This window comes from Marmota marmota, unplaced genomic scaffold, assembly GCF_001458135.2.
Source record: "Marmota marmota marmota unplaced genomic scaffold, marMar, whole genome shotgun sequence".
Classification (NCBI taxonomy): Eukaryota; Metazoa; Chordata; class Mammalia; order Rodentia; family Sciuridae; genus Marmota; species Marmota marmota.
In genome coordinates, this window is record NW_025999929.1 from 1,163,542 (window position 1) to 1,187,971 (window position 24,430).

Consider the following 24,430-nt stretch of genomic DNA (forward strand, 5'->3'; position numbering starts at 1 on the left):
TTGCATTTATATCATCCAAAATAGTCTATAATAGCTGGTTAATAAAAGTTTGTGAAACAAATTAATTTTGAAAAATGAAAGAGAAGCAAAGAGGAACTCTGTATAACGGGAAGAAGTGACTTGAAGACAGATTTTAGCAATTAGGAGACAAAGATGGTCTATTGCATTTCCAGAATCCCAGACTTCAACAGGAAACTAGGAGACATAATGGGTAGAGTTACCTCCAGGACATAAACAAAGTCAAAACTGAAGTATATAATTGCCTAAATGAACCATAGAATCATCAGCTGAAGCTCAAATTAATTCACAGTACCCCAAATCAAATAGTGTCTGTCATAAAGCCTTGTAAGAGATGGACATATCTTCACTGGGCTCTGAAGACCGTCCTTGACAAAACCATATAGTGACACTAGCCTTATAGAATCTTCTTCAGCACAGAACCCCTTCAATCACGGAAGAAATCATAATAAAAATAATAATCATGAAACATAGGTAGATGAGGCACAGATAGATGAATGGATAGGTAGGTAGCTGGGTGGACGGATGGATGGATGGATGAACTAATGGATGTCTGGATGGATAGATGGACAGGCGGATAGACCAACCACACCTCTTAGCTGGTAAAGATGCATCAGTGGAAGGATGCAACAGATTCAGGCAAAATGTTTGGACATTTGAAGATGTAAGTTTATGGACTGCCAGAGGAGTTGGTTTACTCCTAAAAGAATGCAATGGTCTGATCCCATAAATGGTAATGTCTGTGGAAGACCAGCCTTCTGGTGTAAAAGCCAGGAAGAGAAGAGAAAAACTAGACAAGAACTGAGCAAGGGAAGAGAAAAACAGAAGATGGGGAAAGGGAGGGCTCCAAGCAGTAGCAGCAAGAGTGTGGGCCACCGACAACACCAAAGCAGAGAGAAAGACACACTCACATTGAAATTGGAAATGAGAATACATCCGTACCAAAGATATGGAAGTGAAAACAGCACAAAACCCAGGCCTTGCACTTCCGGCCACCGTGGAGTAACCGGGATCATATTTACCCTCCCTTCTGCCTTAAATAATAACAATAAAAAATGGAACAATGATTTTCAGACACTAACCACAGGCAGCTCAGGACAGGCATTCCTGAGAGGGAGGCAAGAAACAGGGTGATCCCTAGGAAGGTCCTGGCTGACAGAATAGAGAGAGACTTCATTTAAGTAACAGAACAAGAAGAGGAAACTTCCACAAAGCCTGGCAGTCTCCCCGAGTCAAGCACACATCATTGAGAATTCAGGGATGTCAAAGTGGCTATGGTTGCCCAGGAGAGTAGTGGATTTCTGTGTATGATTCTCTGTAACTCACAGAGAAGAGAAAGCGACAGAGAGATTTACACAGAGGGAGACTCCAGAGGTCCAGAGAAGAAGGGTAGGAAGCCCTCTGTTCTGGTTGAGTACCAGTCAGTGCATGGAAGGGAAGAAACTGCTCGAGGTGGGAGGGGGAAGCACTAGAAATGAGCATGAAGAAGAAATTTCTTGGATTCCATGTGGCAAGGAATAGTTGAAGTTCCCAGAGCCCGAGTGGAAATACCTAGGGCACTGAGTTTACCTGAGAAAGGGGAAAATATCCCTCAACTAAAGGCTGGCTTGGTACCACCTGAAGCAAGGTTGAAAGCCATCTTCAAAAATACCAACTGTTTTGTGCTCCAGAACAAAGCCTAAGACTGTTTAAAGGAATACAAAGATTCTCAGCAGGCAACAGATACAAATTACAATGTGTAGTCAGTCATCTGCTCAAAAATTACTAGATATGCAAAGTAGCAGAAAAATATAATCCATAATGAGTGGGGAATAGATCGATATAAATAGGCCCAGAAATGCCAGAGATGAAAAAATTAGAAAAGAAAAAAGGTGTTGAAACAGTGAAAACCACTTTCTGCATTTTCAAGAAGGCAGAGAAAAGTATTATCCCAAAGTATTCAAAAATAGCCATGCATTTGGAAAACGAACACCTCAAAGCTTGAGGTATCTCTATAATGCATACAAAGTAATCATCAATATCTACCTTCATCATCTGGAGTGACCATACCATTTATCATCCAGACAAGCAATTTTGAAAGTGAAATGGGAACTAGTAACAATTATCTTGAGATCCCAAGCACAAACAGATTATTCAGGGCATTTGTGATATATGATGGGCCAGTGTTTTCTCCCAAAAGCACAGCCATAGTAAACTAGGAGCAAGGAGGTATGTAGTTTATGACCATAATAAACAACTCACACTGTAAAGTTTGAGTACTTAAAGTGATGACCTTTAACTTTTTGGACCTATCAGCCACCGCCCCCCCCCCCAACTCTCCCCATTTGCTCCATGGTCAACTTTAACCTCTCTCCACTGTGCTGTGTCTGATTCTTCCACTGAAAGTCTCAGGCTGAGACTGAACCATCCTTTCCTTGATAATAGCTACTTGACCCAAATCTCTATCCTGTAGAACCATGCTGTCTACTGCACAATGGGAGCTAAGAAAAGAGTTGTGTAAAAGTGTTCTCTCCTTCCTTGGGCTATATCTTCAGTCAGTGACTATGAAAATTAAAATGTCAGGCACCCTCTGAGGGCAGGTGAAGCTGGCTTTTATGGACACCCTTTAGTTAGATCAAACTAAAGTTTGCCTAAGTATTAGCAAATCCCCTACCAGGTGGAACTGTAAATATGCTAAATTATTTGCCCAAGTGAATCAAAATACTAGTGGTTGCCAAAGAGAAAGATGATCTCTTGCAAGGTAAGAAAACAGCTTCGTGAAATATAAAGTTCCAATCCAGTGGTGAGAAACTTCAATCCAAGAGTATTGAGTTAAAGACACTAACTGTGCTGGGAACTGGAGTGTCTCCTTATATCAATGAGTCTCTGTTGCTGTGAATAATGAGATTGTCACAGATTCCAACTTCATGTTACAGCCTGATGGAAATCCAACCTAAACCTGTCCTGGAGTATGTAATAAACCAGAGGAGCCTGGAGCTCAGTTGTCACCACCTTTTCATATACAGGCATCTTGATTTTAAAAAATTATAAGCTAGACTTTCGTAAAGGCTCCAGATAAAACATCAAAAGGAAGGAGTAAAGACATCTTTATTTCAGAGAAAGGGGAGGTCCAAGGTTGGAGGATCAGGCTGTAATATCATGTGAAAGAGGTTCATTCCCGAGGCATGGGACAAAGGCTGGCCAAAGATGAAGCCTGTCCCAAATGAAGGGACCTTTCCTATTTTGGAAAGAGATTGCACTGAATTGACCGCGTGTAAAAACAAGCCTCTTCCTTTCACTCCTGAGTCTTGTCTTCAGACACAAGCCTGTCCCGGCATGTGGGGAAAAACTGAGTACCTTGAGCTCAGGTATAAGTCTGAATACTGTGGAAAATGGCCAGAAAGTGGCACCTTATCTGCTACTGATGGTACTCTGGATCCCTCTGTTCCTCCCTGGAATGACAGCTAGAAAAACACCTGGTGCATCTATATCCACAAGGCAATATTCAAGTACCTAGTAACTGATGCAGGGAGAAAAAAGGACAGGCTTGTTAGCCTCACTCGTGGTAGGGAAAAACTGATAAACATCAACCTTGAAGATAAGAGAAAAACATACACTGACAGGGACTTAATGGTCTTCAAATACCTGGGCATTTAAATTAAAAGAATTTTGTAAAATTTCTAATTAACAAATAAATGTTGTACATGAAGGCTGGGTTATGGAGAAGACAAATGGTTGGATTTAGTTGATCTTCAATGGGATCAATTTTTTGTTTACTCTTCTTTTGCTTACTGAAAGCTGGAGACAGAAGCAAGGTAAATGCTATCCAGGGTGTCTGCCTGCCTATCTTGAACAATGTGCATCAGACCTCAAGACTGAATAGAAAGCTATATCCCTGGGACCCAAAGCTACTCTATGCAGAGCTGGGACAACCCATCCAGTTGAATAAGCCCTCTCACATACACTGCCCTTTACTTTGGTACTCAGAACTTGGTCTTTAAAAGATTCAGATATCCATGCTTCTCCAGTTAGAATGGGGTTTATCCCTGCCTAGAGATACGCAGAGGGATATCAGGATATTTAAATCTATGTAAACTTAGAACATTATTTCTGAGTAATAGTTTCACTAGAAGATTTAGAAGAAGATAGAGTTAAAAATTTTTCTGCTGAAGAGCAAATCCAGTGAGTTTACTATTAAAATATTGATGACTTATATGATTATATCTCATTTGCAAGAAAATTGAATATGGAATATGAGATTGCATTGCATTTTACTTTGTGGTGGGTCTTTGGGGCCTCAGCTTTAGCCCTCTTGCAGCCTTAGCTTTCTTTCATCCTAGAACTCTGATACACATTGGTGGAACTAGGAAAAGCCTGGATAGCACCTATTTTGTTCATTGGTTCATTGGTCTTTTTCTTTGTAATGCTTGGAGGAATCCATGAGAACCAAGTATCAGAACAGTGACTAGTTACAGATGAGAAGTGTCCATCTACATAGGTGTTATCAATTTTGTGCCACAGGATATCACAGTTAAGGTGTGGAAATGTTTCAATATCAACATCAAAAAATCCAAGACAAGGAAATCATGACTCTGAATTCTCCTCAGTTTACCTGATTAGCTGAGAGTGTGTGGAGCAGGGCAGGCCCTTCAGGATGGCAGAGAACAATCAGGTGAAGCTTCTTCCCCAGGGCCCAGGGCAAGTAGAACTAGCAGGTGCACCTCAAGAGCTGCAGCCTGGGGTTGTTTCCCCAGGATACCCCTGGTCCTACAGCAGGTGTGAGGACTGTCATGGACAAGCAGGACCCACGTCTGCCCAGAGCCTGTCTGAGCCTTCCACTGCACAATCCTGCCAGCCTCCCTGTTGGGGTCCACATTCCTGACGTGGAAGCAATCTCCTCATGTTACTTTATCAACTTCTTCCCAAGATTTATTTCTTTGGATGTAAATTCTGAAAGAACAAATGTTAACCCATGACTATAGGAAATCCTCCACCTGGCTAAGATAGAGGGAGACCAAGGGTTTTGTTTTTCCATCTTCCATTCACATGTGTACCTGTGTCTGTGTAACTCTCCCCATGTCTATTACAAATACTGTGTTTATATATGAAATCATTGTTAATCTCTACATATTGTTCTTCTTTTCCTTTAGCAAAAGGTGTGTGTGTGTGTGTGTGTGTGTGTGTACAAAAAGGCATTTAGGTAGCATTTACTCTATGCAAGTTCTAAAAGAAGAACACAGAGTATAAAAGTCCAACTCATTCACAAACAATGCCTCCCCTCTGTGAATCATGCTGTTCTCTGCATGAGCACAACTAACTCTTCCACCTCCTTCAAATCTTTGTTCAAAGATCAGTTCTCCACAATTTCCATCCTCCTGCTTTGCTTTTTACTTTCTCACAACACTACTAACCATTAAATGTAACATTCAAATGGATATTCCCTCAGAATCCACAGGTTCCACATTCTGGATTCAACCAAAAATAGTTTCAAAAAAATTGCCTCTTGGGCTGGGGAGATAGCTCAGTTAAAAAAAATTGCCTCTTTTCTGAACATGTGTAGACTTTTTTCTTGACATTATTTCATACACAATACAGTGCAACAACTACTCACATGGCGTTTACATTGCATTAGGTGATATAAGTCATCTAGAGATGATTTAAAGTAAGTGGGAGTGCTATGGCTTGGATAAAGCATCACCAAAGGCCCATGTAGTAAGGCTATGGTGCTATTAGGAAGTGCTGAAACCTTTAGGAGGTGGGGCCTAGGGGAAGGAGGGTGGGTCACTGGGGGCTTGTCCTTGAAGGGGATACTGAGACTTCAGCCCTTTCCTCTCTTTGCTCTGAGGCTGCTATGGGGTGAACATCTTCCTCCACTGTGCACTTCTACCATAATGTTCAGCCTTGCCATAGGCTCAAATGCAACAGGATTAATAGACCATGGATGGGAATATTCAAAACTGTGATCTCAAAATAAACTTTCATTTTTATAAGTTGATTATCTCAGACATTTAATTATAGTAATAGAAAGCTAACTAGTACAGGTAGGGTGTTCATAGGTTCTATGCAAAGACTATGTCATCTTATGTAAGGGACTTGGGCATTCTTGAATTTTGATATCCAGAGAGATGTTCTAGAACCAATTTTCAGTGAATACCAAAGGACAGCTGTACTATAATATGCACTAATTTAATTTGGCTGTTGTTCATTGCTTGGTTCCTTTCACTGGAATATATATTCCATGAAGGGAGAGTTCTTTATTTTGTTCATTGACTGATCTGCTAACCACCTAGAACAGGGTTCTAAGCTCATAGTAGATATTCCATAAAAAACTGTAGAAAAATTAAATGTATATGCTACTTTTCCTAATTATATTCCATAGCTAGGAATTTAGATGAAAACCAATGGTCTCTTCTTTTTGTATTTATTCTCATTAGTTATACATGATAACAGAATGCATTTTGATTTATTGTACACAAATGGGACACAACTTTTCTTTTCTGTGGTCGTACACAATGTAGAGTCGCACCATATGAACAGTCATACCTGTGCCTAGGATAATGATGTTCATCTCATTCCACCTCTTCCCTCCCCCATACCCTCCTTCCCTTCCTCCCCTTTGCCAAATCAAAGTTCCTCCATTCTCCCCCCCCACCCTCCTGCATTCTGAATATGCATCCACTTATCAGAGAGAATATTCAGCCTTTGTTTTTGGGGGATTGCCTTACTTTGCTTAGCATGATATTCTCCAACTCCATCCATTAACCTACAAATGCCATAATTTTATTCTCTTTTAATACTGAGTAATATTCCATGGTATATACATATACCACAATTTTTTTATCCATTCATCTGTTGGCGGGCATCTAGGTTGCTTTCACAGTTTATCTATGAATTGAGCTGCTATGAACATTAATGTGGCTGTGCCATTATAGTATGCTGTTTTTAAGTTCTTTGGGTATAGACTGAGAAGAGAGATATATCTGGGTCAAATATTGTTCCGGGCATTTCTGGAGATATCTGAGGTCATCTAAGTTTTTAAGGAATCTCCATACTGCATTCCATATTGACTGTACCAATTTGCAGTGCCACGGGCAATGTATGAGTGTACCTTTTCTACACATCCTCACCAACACTTATTGTTGCTTGTATTCTTAATAATTGCCATTCTGACTGGAGTGGGATGAAATCTTGGATTGGTTTTGATTTGCATTTCTCTAATTACTAGAGAAGTTGAATATTTTTTTCATGTATTTCTTGATCGATTGTATATCTTCTTCAAAGAAGTATCTGTTTGGTTCCTTATCCCATTTATTGAACCAAAAGTCTATTCTGCCATCCTACTTTTAGTAGAAATAAATGGGAATGCTGTAAAGAAGGAGAATATGAGCAGCTAGTTTGAAGGAAGGAAAAAAAAGACAAGATTTCATGTTTGTATCAACAAATGCTAAGAAATCTGGTAACTTTTTTAGTTGGTGGAGCCCAACATTTTTTCCACATTCCTTAACTTATCCTAGTAGGAAGCCTCCAGCTTTTTTATTATCCATGAAACAATATCATCAACTTACAGCTATATATTTTCTTTCATCCAGCCCTGATGAGGTAGTTTCCCATCTGGCTGGACTAGGGGCTTAGGTAAAAGTAAGTTGATCAAGATTCAGTGAAGATTAGACTAAATTTGTGCTTCATCAGAGGGAAATACGTGAGGAGTCATAAGAGAAGTTTCTTCCACAGGTTTTTGTCATCAGTAGTGACAATCCTAGGTCAGGTACAAGTCCCATGGACAAGACTCTGGACCTAAGGAGAAGATGTATAAATGCTAGCACTGGTTTCCTCAATAACTGACCTTGGGGCTGCTAGGAATACCAGAACCCTGAGGAGGTACTACTTACCTCATCTGTAAACTGATGGGGTTGGAGTGGATCATCCCTAAGTTCCTTTTAACTCTGACATAAAGTTGTTCCGGGCATTTCTGGAGATATCTAAGGTCATCTGTGCTGGCGTGGAAGTTGCTAATCCTCCTTTCAAATGCTAGGCTAGGTGAACTCTCAGTTGGATTAACCAGAACCATTACTGGTGAAGAAGCCCAGGTTGAGATGTAGAGAAAACCTACCAAAAATATAAGACACAGCCTGCCTCCATATACTGTTGATGTCTTTGAAGTCCCCAGTATTGCTTACCAATGCCCAAAGATGGTCCAGGAGCCATATACCAGTGAGGGGGTCAAACAAGATCCTTCAGTGGACAGCTCCTCAGTTCTATCTTCAGGGAATGAGAGATCATACAACTTCTCATAACTCCTTCTCAGAGTATTCTGGTTGGCCAGCCAAATAGATGTCTGCTCCTAGGACAGGAAGGTACAAGAGGATGAGCCAGAGCCTTGGAAGAAATCTACTCAGGAATGAGACTTGATTCATGATTTGACCTTAAAAATAGCCAACCACATTCAGACTAAAAAAGAAAGAGAAGTTATGCCCCTCAGATACAAACAACTCCTATAAAGGTAGAAAATCAAAGACAGAATGATATTGGAGTAAGATCTTGAAATTAGAAGGAAAATAGGTTATTTAAAAAAGGCCTCTGTTATGGTTTATATAGAAGGTATCCCTCAAAAGCTCACGTGTAAGACAATGCAAGAAAGTTTAGAGATTAAATGATTGTATTATGAAGGCTTTAACCTAATTAATCCATTAATCCACTGATGTGATTAGCCAGGTGGTAACCATAGGCAGGTAGGTAGCTGGAGGAGGTAGGTCATTGGGGGTGTGCCTTTGGGGCTTACATTCTGTCTAGGGTGAGGAGAGCTCTCGTCTTCCTGGCTCCATGTCCTGAGCTGCTTTCCTCTGTCACACCCTTCCACCATGATGTTCTGCTCACCTTAAGCACAGAGCAGTGAAGCCAACCATCTGTGAACTGAGACTTCTGAAACCTACAAATAAACTTTTTTCTCTAAAATTTTTATTGACAGGTCTTTTGGTCACAGTGGAGAAAAAGCTGACTAAAACAGGTTCCATATATAATTCACATCATATACCAAAATAAATTTCAAATGAATTACAGAGTGACATGCTGAAAATTATCAACAAAAAAACTGGAAAGCAATATAGGTGGATACTCATCCAATCACACTGTTAAGAGATGGTGTTCCTAAACATAACTACAAAAGAAGTTATAATAAAGGAAAGACCAATATGTAAAATTTTACAAAAGTTTGAATTTCTCTTTATAAAAAGAGAGAACTTAAAAGATTATCCAAATTAAAAGATTAGCAATAAACTAGAAATAATTTAAAAACTATAATAGGCAAGTAGTTAAAATTCTCAATAAAAGGCTTTTAACAAATCAGATTGCTTATTACAGATTATGTGACTTTAGGTGGGTCATTTACTTTTATAAATTTGCCTTATTTTAATGAGGATAATTGAATGTACTTTAAAGGATTATGAGGATTTAAAGAGCTAATACATGAAATAATTAGCAAAGGAAAGGTCTACTAAATGTTGGCTGTCATTATTTCCATGAGTATTTTTACATTACTATTTATCATCATAATAAATAATATATAATAATATGATCATTAGTGTAATAAATTATTATCATTAAATGACACAACAGAATTAGGATAAAAAACTTGGAAAGGCAATTGAAACCAGAAGAACACAAATGGCAAACATGAAATAGCACCTACTTATCAGCTATTGAATCAGGCACATTAAAACAATAATATTTTAAAACAATAGCATATGGAGTGTGGGAGAATTCTCATACCTTGTTCCAAAAGTATAAATTGGTATAATCTCCCTGGAGGGTGATCTGTCAAAATGAGTAAAACATACCAAAATGATATAAAGCAATATTTATATATTTGACCTAATAATTCTACTACTGGAACTTTAAGGAAATAATCAGATATATAAAAAGTAAAGTTTCTCAAGCATATTCATCATGATAGCAATATCAGAAACAAGTTTCAGCAAAAGAATGTTTGTTTCATCTATGCAATGGAATTCTATCTTGCATTGAAAATAAAATTGTGGAAATATATTTAGAGGCATGGGGATATGTTCACAAAACTTGTTCAATGAAAAAAAACAGTGAGTTAAAAATATTTTCTATATTTTATTTCAGTTGTTAAAATTACAAATATTTTATAATGTATAGAAAGATATGTGCACATATAAATGTATATATTTATGCATATATGAAACCAAAATGAATACGCTGTTTATTTCTGGGTGGTAGAAATACTAATTACTTTATTTTTATTGATTTTTTTAAATAAATGACAGTGTAATGCATTACAATTCATATTAAACATATAGAGCACACTTTTTTCATAACTCTGGTTGTATATAAAGTATATTCACACCAATGCGTGTCTTCATATATGTACTTTGGACAATGATGTCCATCACATTCCACCATCAGTTCTAACCCCATACCCCCTCCATTCCCCTCCCACCCCTCTGCCCTATCTAGTGTTCATCTATTCCTCCCATGCTCCCCCTCCCTATCCCACTATAAATCAGTATCCTTATATCAGAGAAAACATTCAGCATTTGTTTTTTGGGGATTGGCTAACTTCACTTAGCATTATCTTCTCCAGCTCCATCCATTTACCTGAAAATGCCATGATTTTATTCTCTTTTATTGCTGAGTAACATTCCATTGTGTATATATGCCACATTTTTTTATCCATTCATCTACTGAAGGGCATCTAGGTTGGTTCCACAGTTTAGCTATTGTGAATTGTGCCCAATAAACATTGATGTGGCTGTGTCCCTGTAGTATACTGTTTTTAAGTCCTTTGGGTATAGACTAACGAGAGGGATAACTGGGTCAAATGGTGGTTCCACTCCCAGTTTTCCAAGCAATCTTCATACCTCTTTCCATATTGGCTGTACCAATTTACAGTCCCACCAGCAATGTATGAGTGTGCCTTTTCCCCCACATCCTTGCCAACACTTACTGTTGTTTTTCTTCATAATAGCTGCCATTCTGACAGGAGTGAGATGAAATATTAGAGGAGTTTTGATTTGCATTTCTCTAATTTCTAGAGATGATGAACATTTTTTCATATATTGCTTGATGGGTTGTACATCCTCTTCTGAAAAGTGTCTGTTCAGGTCCTTGGCCCATTTATTGATTGGGTTATTTGGAAAATAAATAGCATACTTTTAAATAACTCATGAATCAAAGTAGAAAAGGTAATTGGAAAGTATTTTGAAGTGAGTGAAAATGAAAACACAGTTCAGAACTGGGAGAGGATGTACAGGCCTGTAATCCAGCTACTTGGGAGGCTGAGGCAGGAGAATGGCAAGTTTGCAGCCAGCCTCAACAACTTAGTAAGGCTCTATGCAACTTAGCAAGACTCTGTGTCAAAATAAAAAATAGCTCAGTTCAACCTCTAATATTATGAGACAGAGAAAGAGAGAGAGTTCAGAAACTGTGGTGTGTGGCTAGAGTAGTATTTAAAGAAATATTTAGAGCATTAGAAGGTTTACATAAGACAGAAAAAAAAATCTCAAATCAAAGATCTCAGCTTCCACTAGGTTTTGTGGCACATAATAATAATAATCCCAGGAAGCTGAAATGATTGCCAAATTTAGGCCAGCCTGGGCAACTTAGTTAGACCCTGTCTCAAATTTAAATAAATAAATACATAAATAAAGTGGGCTAGGTGTATAGCTCAGCAGCACAGTGCTTGCCTAACTTCCAGAAGACCCTATGTTTGTTCCCTAGTAGTCTACAAACACACAAAATCTCAGTTTTCTCCATAAGAAGAGAAAATGAAACTTTAAAAAAGCAAAATAAAGGAAGTAATAAAGATCAGAATGGAAATCAATGAAATAGAAAACAAAACAATAAAAAGAATTGATGATGCTAAAAGTTTTTTTTTAAGAAATTCACAAGTAAGTTCTAGATGGAATGTCTCTTCTTCAGTAGATATTTTCCCAGATTTTTTTCCCACTTTTTTTTTCTTTATGACTCCCATTTTCTTCTGGATTCCCATTCTTTCATTTTATGCCATATATTTTAGTTTGTGATTTCATAGTCCTTGGTTTGCTGGAAGTTAGTCTCTCTCATACTCAAGGTTCCAGGAAGGCAGAAACCATAGGTGGTTGTCTCAGCCCTGTAACCTGTGACAGCTTTTGTCACATTGGAAATATTAAATATTTGGTAAATCAATGACAGGAGAGTGCTCAGTAATAAGGGCTGATATGAAGATGATGATGATTATGATGGTGATGAGCAAATAAATACACACAGGAAAAATGGGACAAACAGGAGAGGTAATCTTTCTTAGCTGTTTGAAAAAGAAAGATTTTACACATGAAGTGATGACTAGTTGTGATTAAAATATCAACAGATACATGCAAATAGATGGAGTGGGATGTGGGAAAGAGAATCTAGTTAGAAGGAACACATAAGAAAAGGAAAAGAGGTATAAAAGAGAATGAACCATTTTGGAAACTGGCAGTCATTGGGCATGACCAGGGCACAGGCTTCCGGAAGGGGAAAATAAGAGAAAATGAAAACCAGTTGCAGGAATCAGATCAGGCAGGTTCCTCCTTGACATGATAAGGAGTTTGGAATTCACCTACCAGATCTTTGAAGTCTCTGAAAAATTTTAAGCAAGAAAAATCAAATTGTACTCTAGAAAGCTGATTCTGTACAAACATTAATAAATTGTGTAAAAAAATGTGAAGAAAAAGGAACACTTTTACATTGTTGATGGAACTTTTAATTAGTTACAATCATTATGGAAATCAGTATGGAGTTTCCTCAAAAGACTAGGAAAGAACCACCCAGTTATACCACACTTTGGTATTTATCCTAAAGAATTAAAATTATCATACTGTAGCACCATATGCATATCCATGTTTATAGCAGCACAATTCAGACTATGGAACCAAACTATGGAACCAGCCCAGGTGTTCATCAATGAACAAATAGATAAAGATAATGCAGTATATATATTGAAAGAAGCTGTGTTCCGTCATAAAGAAAAATGAAATCATGTCATTTGCAGGAAAATGGATGAAGCTACAGAATATTGTGTTAAGTGAAATAAGCCAAATGCAGAAAGTGAAGGGTCATAGACAGGAAAAAAGAAAAAGAAAGATGGAGAGGAATCTCATGAAAGTCAAAGGCAGATCAATAGAGCAGGGGAAAGGGTTCAGGAGGAGGTAAGAGGGAAGGGATAGGGGAAATACTGGGAAAAGATATGGGCCAGATTATATTGCTATATTGTGTGCATGTACAAATATGTAACAATAAATGCCACCACTATGTACAACTGTAATACACCAACAAAAAACATTGAAAACAGAAAGAAAGCTGATTCTGAAATCTGTGGACAATAGACTAGAGGAAAGTGGGAAATGTGGAGAACAGGAAGAAATGGTTGGATTGAGCATGTCAATTAAGCAATTATAACCTAAGCCACAGATCAAAAGTTATGTCGCGAGAAGTCAGGGACTGGTAGATTTGCAGCATTGACAAAAACAGGCTGCAGAGTAGCTTGAAATAAACATCTAGCCATTGGAACAGGCTCCAAGAAAATTTTGTCGATAAATACAACTACTAAAAAAATAAAATTCGAATCTGGCCCACAGATTGATTATAATTGTAGAATTTGATCCACTAGGACAACTTGTTCAATTGATCCAAAGGGTCAAAGTTCCATCCCAATTATCCAGCTAAGGAAACAGAGGAGATGGTGTACAAATCAATAAATAAGGAAAGTGGGAGAAGGCTTTGTAGAAATAAAGGGTAACAAATGCCATCTGGGACATGATCAAATTCTTCTTTTCCCATTTTTGAGCCAACGTCTCTCCTTCTCAATAGCACCTATTAAGGAGCACTATCCGAACATACCTGGACTACGTGACTCCTTATCATGCTCAAACTCATGTCTTCCAAGATACTATTCCTTAGGGCCCCAAAATCTGCCAGATGGAAATGAAATAATTGGATAAATGACTTGGGCAACACATCCACATGTTATCATCCCCAGTTATCTATGGGCATTTCACCTGGGCCCTTGTTCGAAAAGCATGTTAAGTAAAATGAATTGAGCTTGTTGGAGATACCCAACCAAAATTTTTTTTAGTTTTACTTGCATCAATATTGTGTTATAAATAAAAATAAGAAAAAGAAACACATGGTAAAGAAAAATATTATGGAAAAAATGTCTAGCTAGATTAATGACAATTTAAAAAGGGGTAGGGGTTACTATTGGTAAAAATATCAGGAAATATGAGGGAGATACTTAGGGACATCTGAGAAACAGACTATTTCCTTTCCTGATTCATATACCTAAAATCAAAGAACAAAAGCTTAGCACCTTAATTACTGTAGTAAATAAATTAACAGAATATCTCTAGGCTTAAAATACACTTGGGTTTATATCCCAGGGCTGTCACTTCCAAACTCTGTGACCTCAGTCTCTTTGTTTTTCTGTGCCTGTCTTCTCATCTGCAACACCATCATGCATACTACATAGAGTATGGGAAGATTAAATCAGGCTGTATATAAAGCACCTGACACACAGTCCCAATAAATGTTAGCTAAAAGAAACAAGGATGTTTCCAGGGAGTATTTTGCACTTACATGATTTACTGTGTCTATTTGTTTGATTGCCTCATGCAATCATAGGCTGGCAGCAGCCACATTTCTTGTCCCACCCTGGAAGAGTTGGAGACTATGTAATCCCTAAGGAGCAGAAAGTAAGAGATTGAAAACATAAGCAGAACCAAACACCATGTGAATAACAACACAAAGTTCACAATGCCTTTGGTGAACCCTATAAAAGCAACAGGAACAACAATTAGGACAGTCAAGCAACAATTATGATAATTAAGTTTAATAGAGGCAATTACACCAACTTCAATAAATGAGCATTCTTTAGATATCTTGCTTGCTTCTTCCACTGACTGTTCTTAGGATTAAGAAGAGTAAAACCAACATACAATCCCAAAGTCTTTCTCCAGAGGGTTAGGGGAAGCCACTAAAGCTGAAGATATGCCTCATGTGTTGAGACCCCTTTGTGGGGAGTGCAGAGCTGAAGAGGTGCGGGTGATGGGTTAGCTAAGGGCCCTGGTTGTTCCTGTGGGCCCCAGGCAGTGGCCTTGCATTCATTAACAGCTGCATTGTGTTTTCATACCTGGGAGAACTGAATGAGGAATTGTAATAGGGAGGCCCTGGTAGGGACTGCTCCTGAATCTCCCTTTCTCCTCCCAAGCAAGTTCCTTGCTAATACAGGGCCTCCCTGAAGAGGACCTAAGTCAAGCACAGAAAGGGTTTTCATGTCCAAACCCAGAAAGAAAGGTCACCTATCCCACATAATTACCAAGGTTTTATTGGATGAGGATTGGGGACTTTTGAGGAAATATATGAAATTTAATATAAGGGATTTAATAGGATCTATGATCTCTAAAACATCCACACGCTACTTGCACAGCCCTGCTAGTGTTTGAAAAAGTTAATTAGGATGTCTGACTACACAAGAGCAGAGGGTAGTGGTTAAAAGCCAGGACTCAGATTACCTGGGTCCAAGTCATAACTCTGCTACTTACTTAAGTTTATGATTTTTGCCAAGTTCCTTAACTTTCCTGTGATTTAATTTCCTAATCTGTAAAATGGGAATAATCATAGTACCTACCTTATAAGGTTGTGTAGAGAATTACATTCAGTTAATCAATATAAGGTACCCAGAACACTTCCTGACCCATGGAAAGCACTCAGTGAGTGTTAACATGGAACTAAGTGTGCATCCTTAATCCTTAATTTCAGTTAGCTGGTAGTTTATCCCATACTCTCAGCTACCACACTATATCCTTCTATAGGAGTTCCTAAGAGCATATGCTATATTCTCCATATTCATTATCATTTCCTTGGTAGGGATGGGGACCCATCAAACAGATCATGCATTTGATCTAGAAAGCTCTCTCAGCTCACAGAATCTGTTTGAGTTTCCAGCATGTTTACTTCTGATTATTTGGACTTACATGATCTCCTATCCAACCCAAGGATATTTTTTTATATGCTTCATCTAGATCAACCTTTTTTCTAACTGTGCCTCCTATTCATGATCCTGAGCTTTATTCCATGCTATGTCTAATGATTGGGACAAATCTCCCACTTCCTGTTGAGGGATATGCTACATGAATATTTGCATCTTTCTGCCTAGTTGGAAACTTACTGGCAGCCTGAGTTCAAGGATGATTAAATGGCAAACAAGCCTTGGAATTTATAGACACAGATTTCTGGAGATGAGTAGAGACATCTCAAGAGATATCTCTTAACATTCTGAGGGTTATAAACCTGGAAATCTTTACCTCTCTGGTGTCCCAGAAGATTTTCACCTTTTCAAGAAAAGGTCTCATCCACCTGCCTAGAATTGATCCAAAGAAGAAAAGAAGCAGATATGTCAGCAACTCTTGTATAAGCCCTGGGTTTAATAATCTCAAACCCTGGGTGGATAGACATATTGGATTGGGGTATGGAGAATCCAAAAAGTTACTCTATGAATAAAAGACCTATTCCTTTATCCAGAGTTATCTGTTTATACATGCTATGAATCTCTAAAGGTCAGATATCAGGACTGACATGTATGTGTGTGTAAATCAATTTCTATCTATCTATCTATCTATCTATCTATCTATCTATTCTAGTTGGCTAACGTGTTAGCTTGAAAGTAGGGGTAATATCCCTTCATGGTTTCAAACTAACTCACCAACACCCATCTCTTTTCTGAAATCCACCTTCTATGTGAACCATCAATGGATATACTTAGAATTTCCTAAAAGATTTGCCAGAATTTGATGGCCCTCCCCGTTTTGTTAAATGAAGCAACAATTCAAAGGGTTTTTAAAGCATTCAGAGAATAAAAGTAATAATTCTAACTATTAGAAAACACACTCACCAGTTGTGGCATTCACTTCATACCCCTGCTTTGGGATGGTGTGTAACTTGGGCCCGGAGCCACGAAGCAGAGTCCTGAGAGGCACTCAGGTCCACAGGGCAACTTTTCAAGGCAACCCTTTTTCCCTCTACTGTTTCCATTCTCTCGTTGTAGATGGGACCAGGCGCAGCTCACACTCAGGTTCCTCCAATAGTTATCAAATTGTAAAATCATGTTACAAGAGGGTATGGGGTCTTATTCCTTTTTTCTTCCACATTAAAGATAACACTGTGGCAACTGTAACATCTGGGCAATTCAAGTGGAGTGAAAAGGGAGGAGGGAAGTGGTTTCCTTACTCTTGGCTCATGGGGCCTGCCTTCTGTGCTGCTCCCTAGGGGTGAGCTGAAAGACAGGTTTGGTAAATGGGTTGGTACGAAAACAAGCTTATGAATGTTGACTGCTTTTGCCCAGTTCTACCCTCACATGGAGACCTTGGAAGGGGAGATAAAGTGAGACACTCTTTTAAAAGGGAGAGCAAAGAGACAAATGCTTGAGAATAAGAAGTAAGACTGGGCGAGTTGGTTGAGATTCACTCAGGTCCTAGTACTTGGGATACACTCCTCTGCAGAGCCCCATGGAGAGGAAGAAGCTCGGGAAAGAGGGCTATAAAAATGACCAAGGGAGAGCTGCATCCTGGACAGGGTCTCCCAGTACAGACCATGAGCATATACTTGGCCAGAGAGGTCAGAACCAGCCGCCTTCAAATGACCACATAGACATGGGGCCATGTGTACTAAAGACCAAAGACTCCCCAGGATCAGCTAGAAAGTGGCAAAGGAGAGGCGCAAGCCCCAATGTGGCTGACACCAACAAGCATTCAGAAGGCAGGTCCAGGGACCTCACCTGACTATGTAGGGGGAAGGGAGAGGGCTATGGGAGCCACAGGAAAGATGAAGATTGAATTTCTGGCTCTTCTACTTAAGTGAGGGTCAACATCAGGTACATTTTGATTTAGAAAAATATTCTGACTTTCGTGGACTGTGGTGATGTAAACACACCCCTTCTTCATGAATGTACCTCCATGTCATTGACCCGAAAAATACAATAGCTGGGTTGCTTATGAACAGTACTGCAGCTATTTCAAAAATGAACAATCCTAAATCCCTTTTCTCCCCAATTCCATGTCAAAGGAACGTCTCCACCTCAGTCCTTTTTCTACTGTCTACCCTCTTTGAAGACCTCCACCTTTGAAGATCCTGGGGTACGTGGCACAATGGCAGGTTGGTCCAACCTGTTCACTTCTCCCTCTCAGCAAGAAGGAGCGGGTGGGAGTTACAAAAACATCAGTGGTCATGGGCAACCCCGAGGAATCGAAGGGAACAGGTTTTCTTCAACTTTCCTCTTGTGGAACAGGTTGTAGATTCAGAGCCCTCTTTGCCTTCAAATCACCAAGTCCTTCTTCCCCTCAGCTGCCTTGTGCATCGAGTCATTCATTCCTACTTCCTTTTTGGGGAGTTTGCCACCAAGTATTTGAAACTGCACAACATACAAACTTGGAGAAAGTTCAGCTCTTGAACTAGTTTCGGTTGTTTTATGATCAATACCTCTTGCCTCAGGCTCAAATCAATAAGCTCTGTGCTTTTGTATACTGTGTCACTTCCCTCTGACTTTGATCCATTCTCTAGGCACAGTGACTGGGTATGCAGTGGCTGAGCAAGCTCACAGAATACAGTATTGGTGTTGGGTCATGCTCCCCACCAACTACTACAGGAGGCCTTGTTCCCTATGGGCTTAGATCTGCTGTCCAAACTTCACCAATATCCCTTTTGCCTGGAATCTCATTCTTGCTCTCATGTTTTCTTATCCTCATGTCCCTAGATCCAGTCCACTGTTAACTGCCACACTGTAGTATTTGAAGGAGACAAAAGGGGCCCAGAAGTGAGGACTGAACTACTCTCATAACTCAAAGAGATTTTGAGTGTTCCATTTGCTCCACTTGAACCATGAAGTTCCCTAAAAAGAGAGTCCTCCTAATAATAAAAGCCACAATCCATTGAGAATATGCACAATGGTATGTAACTTGTGTGTGTTTCTTGTGTAATCTTTGCAAAGGGAGGTATCTTTGTGTGTCCCTTTTCTGTTCCTGTAACAGAATTCCTGAGACAAGGTAATTTCTAAAGGAAAGGAGTTTATCTTGGGTTATGGATCTGGAGACTGGAGAGTCTAAGAATAAGGCATTGGCACTTGTTTAGCTTCTAGAGAGGGTCTTCTGCTACATCAATTCACAGCAGAAAGCAGAAGGGAAGTTAACACTTGCAAAAAGGGAAAAGGGGCCAAATTTCCACAGTAGCTAATAGATTCCCACAAGAATCCATTCGTGAGGGCTCTTTCCCCATGAGCCACATGCCTCCCCTCCCACTAAGTCTCACTTCCCATTGCTTCATTTAAGATTCCAGCACATGAACCTTGTGAGAACACACTCAAACCATAGCAGGGGATTAAAAACCTGGAGCTCAGGGCTGGGGATGTAGCACAGTAGTAAAGCACTTGTTCAGCAAATGCAAGACCCTGAGTTTGATCCCTGTCACCGCCAAAAAGCAACAACAAAAAAATCCCTGAAGCTCAAAGAAGCTAGGTAATTTGTTCAAGGTTGTATCAGCAAGCGAGCAGAAGAGAAAGGTGCATGCCCAGCTGTGACCAGTGCCTGTGTGCGGGACTGCTGTGCTGTGCTGCCTGGAGTCACCCAGAATGAGAATGGGAAGCTCACAGGATGCACGGAGACGAGCAGAAGTACCAAGAGCAAAGCCAGATCTGCAACTGCCCCCGCCAGCCCCTCCTCAGGGACATGCTGCTGGGTGACTAAGAAGAAGGTGAAAGAAGGGAGAACACCCGGCCCTTACAGGGCCATTTCTTCAAGTTTCCACCAGAGCCTCTCTCAGCTGAGGCCAGCATACTGCCCCTACTAGAGGCACGGCTGTCCCTGGCATTTCCAACCCACACTGCTCTTGGAAATCTTCCCCTTCTCTGGACAAATGCTGCCCTAGAGACCCAGAGAGGTAGCAGACTCAGTTTTCCCTTGTGAATCAGAAAAAAAAAAAAGTCTCCTCCAATCCAACCCACACCCCAAATTCCATATGAAAACTGGCAGCCTGAAAAGCTTTCCCTCCTATTTGGATTTGAGATCCCAATCTAAACTACAGCATTCAATGGGCAAAGAAGGATGTTCCTAAACAAGATATTCAAGAATAAAGAGAAAACAATTTTTTTTCCAATTACATATTGAAGGAGGAGAGAACAGCTGGTCATCTCTTAATAGTATAATACTCTAAATAACAATCTGCTACAATTCAAAGCCGTGTTGCAACCCTTTGAAGCCCTTGAACCTTCATCTATGGCTCTTTTGATGTCATGCTTGCTGAAATCTCCCCAGTGATTAGCAGCTCATTCTAAATGTATCTTCTGGGATATCTCTTAATTGTTGGCTTGGTTAAGATGTAAAGACCATTAATGTCAATGTATTTCCCCCAGCTTTCCATCCCAGCAGTCTCCCAGGTGAGGTTCTCTTACCTCTCTCACCTGGACGTCAGTGCTGCAGGTGCCTTACCCTCTTCCCTCCTCAAAGCAACCGTCTTCACCACTAGACCTGAGCAATGATCCTTAGCTGGTGCTTTCTGTGTCACATGACATCAATGGTTCTCCACTCAGATGATAGAAATATACACTTCTTATCTGACATTCAAAATCCTCTCTGTACATAGCACCAAGCTGCCTTCCAGATTATCTACCCAGGTTTCCACCAGCCAAACTTGAGTCTTGTCCTTCCTCCCAAACAAACGCGAAACTTTTACTTACTCTGCAGTTTCTGCTTTTGCATTTGGAGTTTGTTTTGTTTGTGATGCTGAAGTCAAACCAAGGCCTCACACAGGCTAAGCACACGCCCTACCCCTAAAACTATATCCCTAGCCCTTGCATTTTCTGCTTTTAATGCTTTCTCTGTGGTTTCCCCTTGCTAAGATCCTGCAGTCCTTTGGCCCTGGGTACCCATTTGACGTGGACAGTTCCTGACACTGCAGGGCTTATTTCTTAACCACTGGCTCCTATCAAGCATCAATTAAAAACATTGCCAAACTTCACTTCCATCAAGGTGATCACAGAATGCATTTCCTCTAAAGAAGAATCTAATGCAAGGCACAAAAAATATTGATCTTAAAGAAATAGAGGACTCTGTGATGTGCCTTTCAGAGCAGAAGTAGAAAGCCTGGCACAAACCCGGAAAGAGTTTGGTATTTTGGATGAAAAAAAATGTGAGTGGAAGAGATAAGATGTTCCATAAGCAGAAAGAAAGGTCTTGGGAACAGTTGATAGGGCCTGCACACTTATTGTCTTTTCCTCCCATCAGTAGTATGAGGAAGGCTTATTTTACTCACTCATTTGAATGAAAAGTGGACTTAACCCCATGAGTCTGACTTCTAAATTCAAACAATTAGGCACCACCTCTTAGGGAGAAGTAATGATAATGTCAAATCCAAAATAACTTTGTTTATGACCTAACAGCAAAGGTAGTTTCTCTGGTCACCAACCTGTAGTTAGCAACCTGAAACTTTAGATCTAGACTTAGAGAGTGAAAAGCAGAAACAAGTATAAAGTGCTTGTCCTTGTGACCTGATTAAAATCCCTCCAAGGATTTCTCCTTGCCACAGATTAGATCCTAAATCCTCAGCAAAGTCAATGGGCTGCCTCGAGCACACCGAGCTGGGCCTGTCTATCCCAGGCCTCCCCTCTGTTCTCCAACAATGTCCTAGCCTCCCCACATCAGCACTTTGCACATGTTGTTCCTGCTCCCTGGTACTCTTCCCTGTCCCCAAGCTTCTCAAGCTGACACTTTTCCTTCAATTCTCAAATTAGTTTACAGATTCACCTCCATTAGGCTAGGTCCCCATCAGTCACACAATCGTATGGTCAATTGTAAATTTTCAAGATAAAAAGGACCATCTAGCAATTAAGTGCTCCTTTGTTTACCCTCTGCCACCGCTGCCCTCTGTTAGGATGTTAGAGCATGAAGACAAGGGCCATGTCTAATGTAATCTGTTCTATCTCAGCCCTGAATAATACCTGAGCCACCAACACTTTGGAAAAAAGAAAAGGAGAGAGACAAGAAGTCCAAGAAGAAAGAGAAGAGAAGGAAGTATCTCAGTCTATTTTCTTTTGCTGTCACACAACACCACAAACTGGGTAATTAATAAAGGAATAAAAGTTCACTTGGCCCATGGTTATGGAAGATGGGAAATCTACGATTATTGCACTAGCATCTGCTCAGCATCTGGCGAGGAACTCCTTGTTTCATAACATGGTGCAGGCATCATGTGGAGGGAGAGACCAAGTTGCAAACTCAGGCCTCTCTTCCTCCTCTTGTAAAGACACTAATACAATCATGCAGTCCCACCCTTATGATCTCATCTAATGCTAATTCCCACCCAGAGGTCACCTCCAAATACAGATGAATTGGGGTATTAAATTTCCAACACATGAACTTTGGGGGGACATATTCAAACCATGGCAGCAAGACAGTCTTGTGTCTGTTTCATCCTTTGGGATATCAGGAGCAGGAGCAGGAGCAGCAGCAGCCAGCCCTGGGTGCAGTATGCCTATGTGGACAAGCATCCTGGGGCGGGGGAGAACCGAAATCCACCCAGGGCTCTCACCTGATCTGCACCCTAGTGTGCAATATCGACTAGAGTGGCCCTTCTGAGTGTCATCTATGTACTCGACACTACAATCATTGCTTTGACGTGTGCTATTTCATCTGTGTACACAACCTGTGTAATTCTATACCGTGTACAACCAGGAGAATGAGAAGCTATACTCCATTTATGTACGATGTGTGAAAATACATTCTATTGTCATGTACAATTAATTAAAACAAATTTCAAAAATTGGAATTTCAGATTAAACCATGAATAATTTTTAGTATAACTATGCCCTAAATGTTTCAATGGGCATATTTATACTAAACATTTTTTAATCTTTATTTATTTAATCAGAAACTCAAATTTGACCCAGGCCCTGTGACATGGGTCTGACTGAGATCATTTCACAGGAAAATAGGCTTCAGAGATTAACTTGTCCAAAGTGTTCTTGGCCTCACTCACGGGTCAGAATTTTTTTTTTTCCTCACACACATCTAGGTTTTCCAGATAAAATACAGAATACCCAGTTAAATTGGAATTTCAACAGGAATTGCATTAAATCTGTATAACACTTTTGGTAATATGGCCATTTTGACAATATTAGTTCTGCCTATCCAAGAGCGTGAGAGATCTTTCCATATTCTAAGGTCTTCTTCGGTTTCTTTTTTTAATTTTCTGTAGTTTTCATTAAAGAGATCTTTTGTTAAGTTGATTCCCAAATATTTTATTTTTGAGTCTATTGTGAAGGGAATAGTTTTCCTAATTTCTCTTTCAGTGGATTCATCATTGATGTATAGGAATGCATTTGATTTATGGCTGTTAATTTTATATCCTACTACTTTGCTGAATTCATTTATTAGTTCTAGAAGTTTTGGGTGAAAATTTTTGGCTCTTCTAAATATAGAATCATGTCATTGGCAATAGTGATAGTTTGAGTTCTTCTTTTCCTATTCATATCCCTTTAATTTCTTTTCTCTAATTGCTCTGGCCAGAGTTTCAAAGATGATATTGACTATAAGTGCTGAAAGAGGGCATTCTTGACTTGTTCCAGTTCTTGAAGGGAATGTTTTCAATTTTCCTCCATTTAGAATGATGTTGACCTTGGGTTTGGCATACGCAGCTTTTACAATATTGAAGTATGTTCCTGCTATCCCTAGTTTTCCTACCACTTTAAATAAGAAGGGGGACTATATTTTGTCGAACGCTTTTCCTGCATCTATTGAACTGATCATATGATTCTTCTCTTTAAGTACATTGATGTGATGAATTATGTTTATTGATTTCCATATGTTGAATCAAATTTACCTCCCTGGGATGAAGCCCACTTGATCATAGTGCACTATCTTTTAAACATGTTTTTGTATACAATTTGCTAGAATTTAATTGAGAATATTTTCAACTATGTTCATCAGGGATATGGTCTGAAGTTTTCTTTCCTTGATGTGTCTTTCTTTGGTCTTGAAATCAGCATACTACACATCAATGTTTAGAGCAACTCAATTCTAATAGCCTTGGTGCCTTTCAACAGATGAATGGATAAAGAAAATGTGAGATATATGTATATATACACACACACATACATATACACACACAATGAAATATTACTCAGCCTTAAAGAACAATGAAATTATGGCATTTTCAGGTATATGGATGGAGCTGGAGAATATCATGCTAATCAAAATAAGCCAATCCCAAAGAACCAATGGCCAAATGTTTTCTCTGATGTGTGGATCCTAATTCACAATAAGGGGGTGGGGTGGCTAGGGAGAAATAGAGGTAGGGTGGATTAGACAGAGGGGAGTGAAGGGAGGGGATGGGGTAAGGGGGTAGGAAAAATAGC

The 24,430-nt window shown here is 39.6% G+C and overlaps 1 long non-coding RNA gene across 4 annotated transcripts in view; it reads right to left on the minus strand.

Moving 5' to 3' along the window:
• Nucleotides 1-7,249: 7,249 nt before the first annotated feature.
• Nucleotides 7,250-24,430, minus strand: part of LOC125615947 — a 97,668-nt gene continuing 80,487 nt past the window's right edge. For 2 of the 4 annotated variants that reach the window (XR_007346552.1, XR_007346549.1), the window contains exons 3-7: nt 14,611-14,712; nt 13,876-13,946; nt 9,763-9,807; nt 8,777-8,871; nt 8,129-8,338 (exon numbers count right to left, since the gene is read on the minus strand). This is a non-coding gene — a long non-coding RNA (uncharacterized LOC125615947). Of the gene's footprint in view, nt 8,104-8,128; nt 8,339-8,776; nt 8,924-9,762; nt 9,808-13,875; nt 13,947-14,610; nt 14,713-24,430 lie in introns of those variants that run through there. The other 2 variants (XR_007346550.1, XR_007346551.1) reach the window with 2 other exon arrangements.